The sequence below is a fragment of the Salvelinus fontinalis genome, chromosome 9 (assembly GCF_029448725.1).
Source record: "Salvelinus fontinalis isolate EN_2023a chromosome 9, ASM2944872v1, whole genome shotgun sequence".
NCBI classification, from domain to species: domain Eukaryota; kingdom Metazoa; phylum Chordata; class Actinopteri; order Salmoniformes; family Salmonidae; genus Salvelinus; species Salvelinus fontinalis.
Genome location: NC_074673.1, coordinates 17035922 through 17043833, shown reverse-complemented (window position 1 = coordinate 17043833; position 7912 = coordinate 17035922). Strand labels below are relative to the sequence as shown.

The following is a 7912-nucleotide window of genomic DNA, read 5'->3' as shown; positions in this document are numbered from 1 at the left end:
TCTGTCTTCCCTTGTAGCATTTACATTTACATTACATTTTAGTCATTTAGCAGACGCTCTTATCCAGAGCGACTTACAGTAGAGTGCATACATTTTATTACATTTTTACATACTGAGACAAGGATATCCCTACCTTCCAAACCCGGACAACGCTATGCCAATTGTGCGTCGCCCCACGGACCTCCCGGTTGCGGCCGGCTGCGACAGAGCCTGGGTGCGAACCCAGCCCAGCCTGGGCGCGAACCCAGAGACTCTGGTGGCGCAGCTAGCACTGCGATGCAGTGCCCTAGACCACTGCGCCACCCGGGAGGCAGTGGTCTAGGGCACTGCATCGCAGTGCTAGCTGCGCCACCAGAGTCTCTGGGTTCGCGCCCAGGCTGGGCTGGGTAGCCTATGAGAAAGACCTGATCAACTGATGGAATGTGTACAGCCTGCACCAAAAAACAAAGCAGAACGCCTTTCAAGTGACTTTTTTCAAATCATCATTAGAGTCGCATCATGCAGCCTTACAATGTATTAAACATCTAAACATATAGCCCAGCGTTTGTAGACCAACTAAAGTTACATTAATAACTGTAAATTAAGCATATAGGAATACCTATTTCTTAGTTAACTGCTCAACACTGAATAGCCGCATGTGCGCACTCCCTCAAATCGTTTGGAGAAAATATATTTTCTATTTTATTCAGCTTTGTTCAATTGTATTCTTCATACTATAAAATAAAGCCACGTAATTCTAAGCAAATCTTGTCTGCTAAATGAACTAGTGTAGCCCACAGCCAATTGGCATAGCCAGATCAGGACCTAACATAAAGACAACTCAGAGTATGCTATTCTGTTCCTCTGAGATAGACCTGTCTATAATAAATAATGGGTTTATTGTGAAGGTGTAGGCTATATTATATGAATTTATTAGACTTTTTAAAATGTAGATGTTCCAATTTGTGGAAGCCAGGAGATGCTAAATGTGTTTATGTTAATTGACAGTCAATTACCGTGAAACCGACTTGACAATCACCGGCTGACGAAATTTCGTGACCACCAAAGCCCTAGTCTCAGCCTCACCTCAAACCCACTGTCTCTAACATTCCCACACACAGATACACACACACAGATACAAACACAGATACACACACAGCCTAAATATCTAACTAAATGCAGGTAAATGATGATGCCATTTCAACTATCAAATTTTTAAAAAATCTACATGTATCAGTCAATACTAATAAATGTACCAGTCAATACTACTTTGATGGAATCAAAGCAACATTAAGTTTCAAGTGAAGAAGTTTCTTTGTAATTTAAGATATAAACAAATATGCAACAAACAAAGCATCTCATTTGCTATTTTGTGATGAGAGAAAAGGTCATGAACCTCAGAGTGTAGGAAAAGAAGTATGTGGACCATATTGCAATTACACTACACATGAGTGTCTGTCTCAACTCACCTTATTTTACTGTACACGCCACTTGATAAAAAAGAAGCAGGGAACATTCTGGAGAACATTTGCTGCCGAGGCAGGAGCCAGCCATGCTTCATTTAGCAGCACCCTGGCTCATCCTGAAGTACAGAAAATGACAGAGCAATTAAGCGTTGCCTGTGTGTGACGCGGGGAGTGTTACAGCACTACCTGGCTCCCTGACTGCCACCGTTCCAACGTCGAAATAAGTCAGCAATTAGAGCGATGTAAACACGTCGCTTTCGCCGACAAAACAGACGACGGCTGCCGCTCGCCAGTCACACCTCCCTGTGTCAATCACGGCTTGTCACAATAAATCAGCTACATGCCCAAACAGTGGAAAACTCTCCCTGACAGCGCCACACCTCACACCTGTGGGAGCTGCTTCCCGTTACTGTGGACCCGCACAGCCCAGAGAAGATCCAACACACTTTTCATTTGGAGTGAATTGAAGTTAATGACAGCCTCAAGTTGGACTATTTTTATTAAATAAAACTATGATTTATTCATAATTGATATTCCATTCTCTTTTCTTTCTTACTTATGAAGCCCTTTAATTTCACAGAGTCAACATGGAACATGAATCAAAGACAAGGATCAAAAGGTAGGGAATGTTAGATAATTTCCCCAGATACAGTACAAGAAATCAGAAGTGCATTTGACTTTTACAATATACCATAGGTCAAGCCTTGTCACCCCACAAAACGATGGGTTATTGTCTGTATTACACCTACTCTGAGTTTGCTAGGACCCTCTCCTCCTCCTAGTTCCTAACTAAGGTGTGCTAATTCTGGTCGTGCCCTCCACTCTTCCCGGCCTGGGCACACACACACCTAGCAGCTCGGATCTCTGTAGACAGGGCCCATCTGCCACCTGCTCCACTCCCTGTCTCTCTTTCCCAGTGACAACTGTCGAGGAGCGTGCAAGATTGATTATCAGTCAAGACACATCGTGCTGCACCACATTTCGCTGGGTTAAGCTTGCTGATCCAGCAAAGAGCCGGTGCAAAGCCTCAGCGTGTCGTGCCAATGGTGCAGGCATCATGGCGCTCGGAGAACAGCAGTGCGTGTCGCCATGAAACCCAGCCAAGGAAACACAGCTGCAGCACAGAAGTTCCGGGCTTCAACTTGGCGCTCGACAAAGGGTTCATAAATAAACTTAGCTGTGGATGGCACAGTTTTAGCATCTCCGGTGCCAGGATAAAATGGCACATGAACTTTTGAAACCCCTCTTTGTAAAAAAAAAACTAAAAAAACTTGAGAAACATCTCAATAGGGTTTCTAATCAGGTGTTCTCTGTATCTGGATGCATAGCCTTTACTTAGATGTTTTATTTCATTATTTAGAAATGACTTAAAATAGGACAATTTACACTAAATGTTTTGTTAATATATGCTCTTCCAAGAAATACAAATACCATTCAGATTAAAATACAACCTGATGCTAACCCGACTGATGGCACAGTATTGTACTAAGTAGAATTTCCTGCCCAAAATCTTATCATCTCTTCAGCTCCCCCGTGTCTGAATAGTGATTAGTAGTGAAGTGGTTAATAGTGATTAATAGTAATAATAGGGTTAATAGTGGTTAACCCTATTAATTAAGAGCTGTGGGTTTAGCTTGGGGATCCATTCCTCAGATATCTCTCTGTGTGTCCAGGAAAGCATCTCCAATTGAGACGAACACCTCTAAATCGATGGCCAGGTCCTTAGGTAGAGAATCCTCTGTACCAACTGACAGGAAGATCCTTCTGGCTGCAGAGTTTAGCTTCAGGTTAGATGTGACCTCCTGAAGCTGAAATACCAACAAGGAACAATATCATTAGGATTCAAGGGGGCTTTGTATAAATCAGGGGTGCCCGCAAGCGGGTCCAATCCAGCCCGAGGGTGGTTTGAATTAAAATAAAATAAAAATACTTTAAAATGACTAAAACCGAAATCTAAACTCTGTTGAAATTATAATGGACCTACATTTAGACATTTTCTTGACTGTGTCCAGCACACTAAAAATCCCCAAAATTAAAGCTAGACAGTCAGAGAGCATCAGAAAATCTAAAAACGATGGATAGAGGAAATATAACCAATGTGGCCCTCCGTACCTCGTTGAAGACCGAATGCGACCACGGGGCAAAATGAGTTGGACACCCCTGGTATAAATACAAAATGTCAAGAAAACATTTGTGAAAAAGGTAGAGAGGAACTGTAACGATTTTCTTCTTCTGACAAGGAGTATGAAGGATCGGACCAAAATGCAGCGTGGTACGTGTCCATGTTAAATTTATTAAACTGAAGACAAAAATAACAAAGGAGAAAACACGAAAAAAACGAAACAGTCCTATCAGGTCACAAAACAACTACCCACAAACACAGATGGGAACAGGCTACCTAAGTATGGTTCTCAATCAGAGACAACGATTGACAGCTGCCTCTGATTGGGAACCATACCAGGCCAAACACAGAAATACAAAACATAGAACAAAACATAGAATGCCCACCCCAACTCACGCCCTGACCAAACCAAAATAGAGACATAAAAAATGAACTAAGGTCAGAACGTGACAGGAACTTGACCGTGGTTATGTTAGAAGCTGTGACTTTAGCAGAGGTTTCTCTTGTCCCGTTCTTGTAGGCAATCACTCTGATCGTATGTGGCTGGCGCATAAAGACGTGAGGCTTCCCGGCATATCAGATTCTTAATAAAGACATATAAAATAATATAGAGAAATTAAAAATATTCATACACACACCATGTCTATAAGTCATGTCTAAATGTGCAGTTATTCTAAAATGTATTTGAGTACATTAAGTTAATATTTAAAAGGATTTGTTCTTTAGTTTTGTAAAAGCTCATAGAATTGTTGGAATTCATCTCCTCCTACAAATGGAATGGCATCAAACACCAGGAAACCATGGAAACCATGTATTTGATACCATTCCACCTTATTCCACTCCAGCCATTAGCACGAGCCTGTCCTCCCCAATTAAGGTGCCACAAACCTCCTGTGTTGTAGATTAGGTGGAAACATACTATACTTCTAGATACCGAAGTCCAGAGACAGGGGCACCCTGGGGTGGGGGTCTTGAACTTGACCACTCCTTCACTCTCTTTAAGGTCAAAGGTTGTCGGAGCATGGTGCTTTCTCCCACTCGTCCTCCAAGAGCTCCGGTTGCCAGCATATGGCAAGGAGGATTGTCTGTAGTCAGAAGAACACAGCAAGACAATAAAAGATTACACTTATCTCATACTGTACTTTACAAAAGCTATGATAAATCATTTCAAATTAAAAATGATTATTTTTAAATGTGTCTGATTAAGTATGGTGAAAAGGAACACTTATAGTAACATACAAGTAATGTGATTTTGCAATAGTAGATCACACCAGTCCTTCATATCTCTGAAAACATTTCCTTTGATGCAGCATCAAGACAGTGGGGATAGCTACTGTAGCCCCCACTCTAGTCAGTTTGCCTACTCTGAGGAACAATTACCCCATGAGGCCAGAGATCCTATTGAAAAACAGAACAACAACTCCAGGATGTGACCACTTACTCCAGGATAGGTATGTGGTTTGGGCCTGCGAGGCAGCACTCTGGTGGTGAGTTCACCCCATGGATAATGACAGTTGGCAGGGATGGCGCCATTCCCCCTGGCTCCCAGCCAAACGACTGTCGGTCAAATTCCCCTCCTCTGCATCTCCCTTCATTCTGCCGAGGGGACTATTGTGAGAAATTTGCATTGGCTGGTAATTCTGTGTGGACACAGTGTGTCACGCTGTGACATAACTCTTTAATCCGTCATTACTCACGTGTTCCTTTCTCTCCATGCTCTGCTGAGCTACCTCTGTGCCGTCGCAGGTGTTACATGGATCTTTGCAACCTTTTTCTCCCTGGTCCTCTTTCACTCGCTGACAAGTAGGGGGTAAGCCATCTTGTGTTACATTTCACTATAAAGGGAAAATCAAAGGGCCCCCCCATCCTGACGGAGACATCAGCCGAATAGCCTGGCAGCCAGCCAAGACCTCCACATTCTTCCCTCTCGTGCATGCCAGGGCATAGAGACTGGTTTCTCCTTTCTCTCTCTGGATCTTCCCTCCCTCCCTCCCTCCCTCCCTCCCTCCCTACCTCTTTCTTTCTTTCTCTCCACTCCCCCCAGTGTCAATAGAGTCGCTCCGCTCAGTCTGGGTTCGGGGGCACAAATGTTGGTGAGAAACAATGGGAAAACTGGGGGACAAAGCTACCCACTCTACTTGAATTACAAGTGGTTGGTGCTCCTTGTGAATAATAGGTTATTCAATGGTCTATTCAAGGGGCATCATGGATCCTCACCTTAGGTGCAGGCTCTGCCATGCTGGGCTGAGACACACAGGCTGAGAAACATCCACAAACAACCTTGAGTAGCAATCTCATCGTCATTACTGTACAAACAGCCTGGGTCTCTCTGGACATGTTGACCTGGTTATGTTGTGCTAAATACAAAAAATGCCTCAACATTACAATGCATTTGGGGAGATTTGCCCATTTTGCTGATGAAAGACTAGCAAACATCACAGGAGTACACTCAGTCAACCCAGTTCAGTGCACCAAAAAGTATACTGGAACTAACGTTACAGCATTAGGACAAACCCTACTGAAACTTGAGATGAAGTGCACAGGAATGTTAGGTAATTCCTAGGGGAATTAGGAGTGGTACCTCCATTCTAAATAGAGTTTACAAGCCATTCAATCTCCAACATTACTGCACTCGAAACTCGTCTACACATGTGAGGGTGTGAAAATGCTGATCTTGTATGAATGACATCAGAGCAGGTTACCTGGGCAGATAGAGGGGAGAGGAGGATGTTGACGAGCTTGTGGCTATACTCCTTCACTAGCTCTTCCTCTAATGTGTATTGATGCATAGTCACTTCACTCCTACCTACATGTACAAATTACCTGGACTAACCTGTACCCCCGTTTATAACCTCGTTATTGTTATTTATTGTGTTAGATTTTATTATTTTTTTACTTTCGTTTATTTGGTAAATATTTTCTTAACTCTTTCTTGAACTGCACTGTTCGTTAAAGGCTTGTAAGTAAGCATTTCACGGTGTAACGGTTTTCCTCCTCCTCTTCATCAGAAGAGGAGGAGCAGGGATTGAACCAAAATGCAGCGGAGTTTGAAGACATAATTTATTCAAGAAAACACGAAAACACGAACTAGACTAATAAACTAAGAAAACAACAAACGGTGTAGACAGACCTGGACGACGGACTCACATAAAACGAATAACGCACGAACAGGGAAAATAGCCTACACATAAAATGACGATGAACAAACAAACCGAAACAGTCCTGTATGGTGCGACAAACACTGACACAGAAGACAACCACCCACAACGAACACTGTGAGACAACATACCTAAATATGACTCTTAATTAGAGGAACGCCAAACACCTGCCTCTAATTAAGAGCCATACCAGGCAACCCATAAACCAACATAGAAACAGAAAACATAGAATGCCCACCCAAACTCACGTCCTGACCAACTAACACATACAACAAACTAACAGAAATAGGTCAGGAACGTGACACACGGTAAGGTCTACAGATGTTGTATTCGGCGCATGTGACAATTAAAGTTTGATTTACTTTGATCTAGGAGAGGAGGATGGCATGCTGCTGCTCCTACTGCACCCTGACTTTGACCGCTGGTTGCCAAGGCCGCTACCGCTGGCCTCCCTTCTCCCCTCAGCCATCACTGGCAGGAGATCATCATATCATCATTATTGCCTAAATCACTAGGATCACATTCTGTTAGCAGATGTCCTTTGACAAAGCCAGGGTTAGGGTTAGGCACGCAACCTGTAGACCTACCGTCTGAAAAAAAGTTAAGATATTATAACACAATCAATGTAATACAATTGTAGCAACATATCTACAGTACAGGCCCTTGGCTATATCAACCATATGTCATGTGTAAGTGAACCATAAAACCACGTTTCCACAGTGGATATGCCGTTAGGTAAAAGTGACGCAGCATTACATCATACTTCCAGTGTCAGTCCTCTCTAATCTTTTGAATGGGCTTGGCAGTGATATAAGCAAATCTGTGAAAACGTGGTCTACTCATCACACCAATAGGGTTATCCCACCAATTTTAACGGCACTCAAATAATGTAGCGAGGATCGCGACACTGACCCCTCCGAACAGTAAGACACTATCCATTCTTCAACTACTCAGCCCCCTCACACGTCCAGGCCATGCATTCCAATGGCCTCACGGCCGCCATCCTACTTCTGACACCAATGTAGCGAACGGTGGGGCAGGGAAGCGATCCCGCGTCATTAGCGTAAAAAGCAAACACCATGCGCGTATCGCCAATAGGTTAACCCACTTGGTCGGAATTGTAATGTACCTCATAGAGCAAGTAAGCTACAATTGTCACGGATTGCCCGGTACTGCTGCTCATTCTT

The 7912-nt window shown here is 43.3% G+C and overlaps 1 long non-coding RNA gene across 1 annotated transcript; it reads right to left on the bottom strand.

Annotated features, from left to right (window-relative positions):
- Positions 1-3729: 3729 nt before the first annotated feature.
- On the bottom strand, positions 3730-5525 carry LOC129861774 (uncharacterized). Its single transcript, XR_008760669.1, has 3 exons — positions 5265-5525; positions 5009-5163; positions 3730-4652 (listed from the first exon to the last, which is right to left on the bottom strand). It is a non-coding gene; the product is annotated as an uncharacterized LOC129861774 (long non-coding RNA).
- Between the last annotated feature and the right edge of the window lie 2387 nt (positions 5526-7912).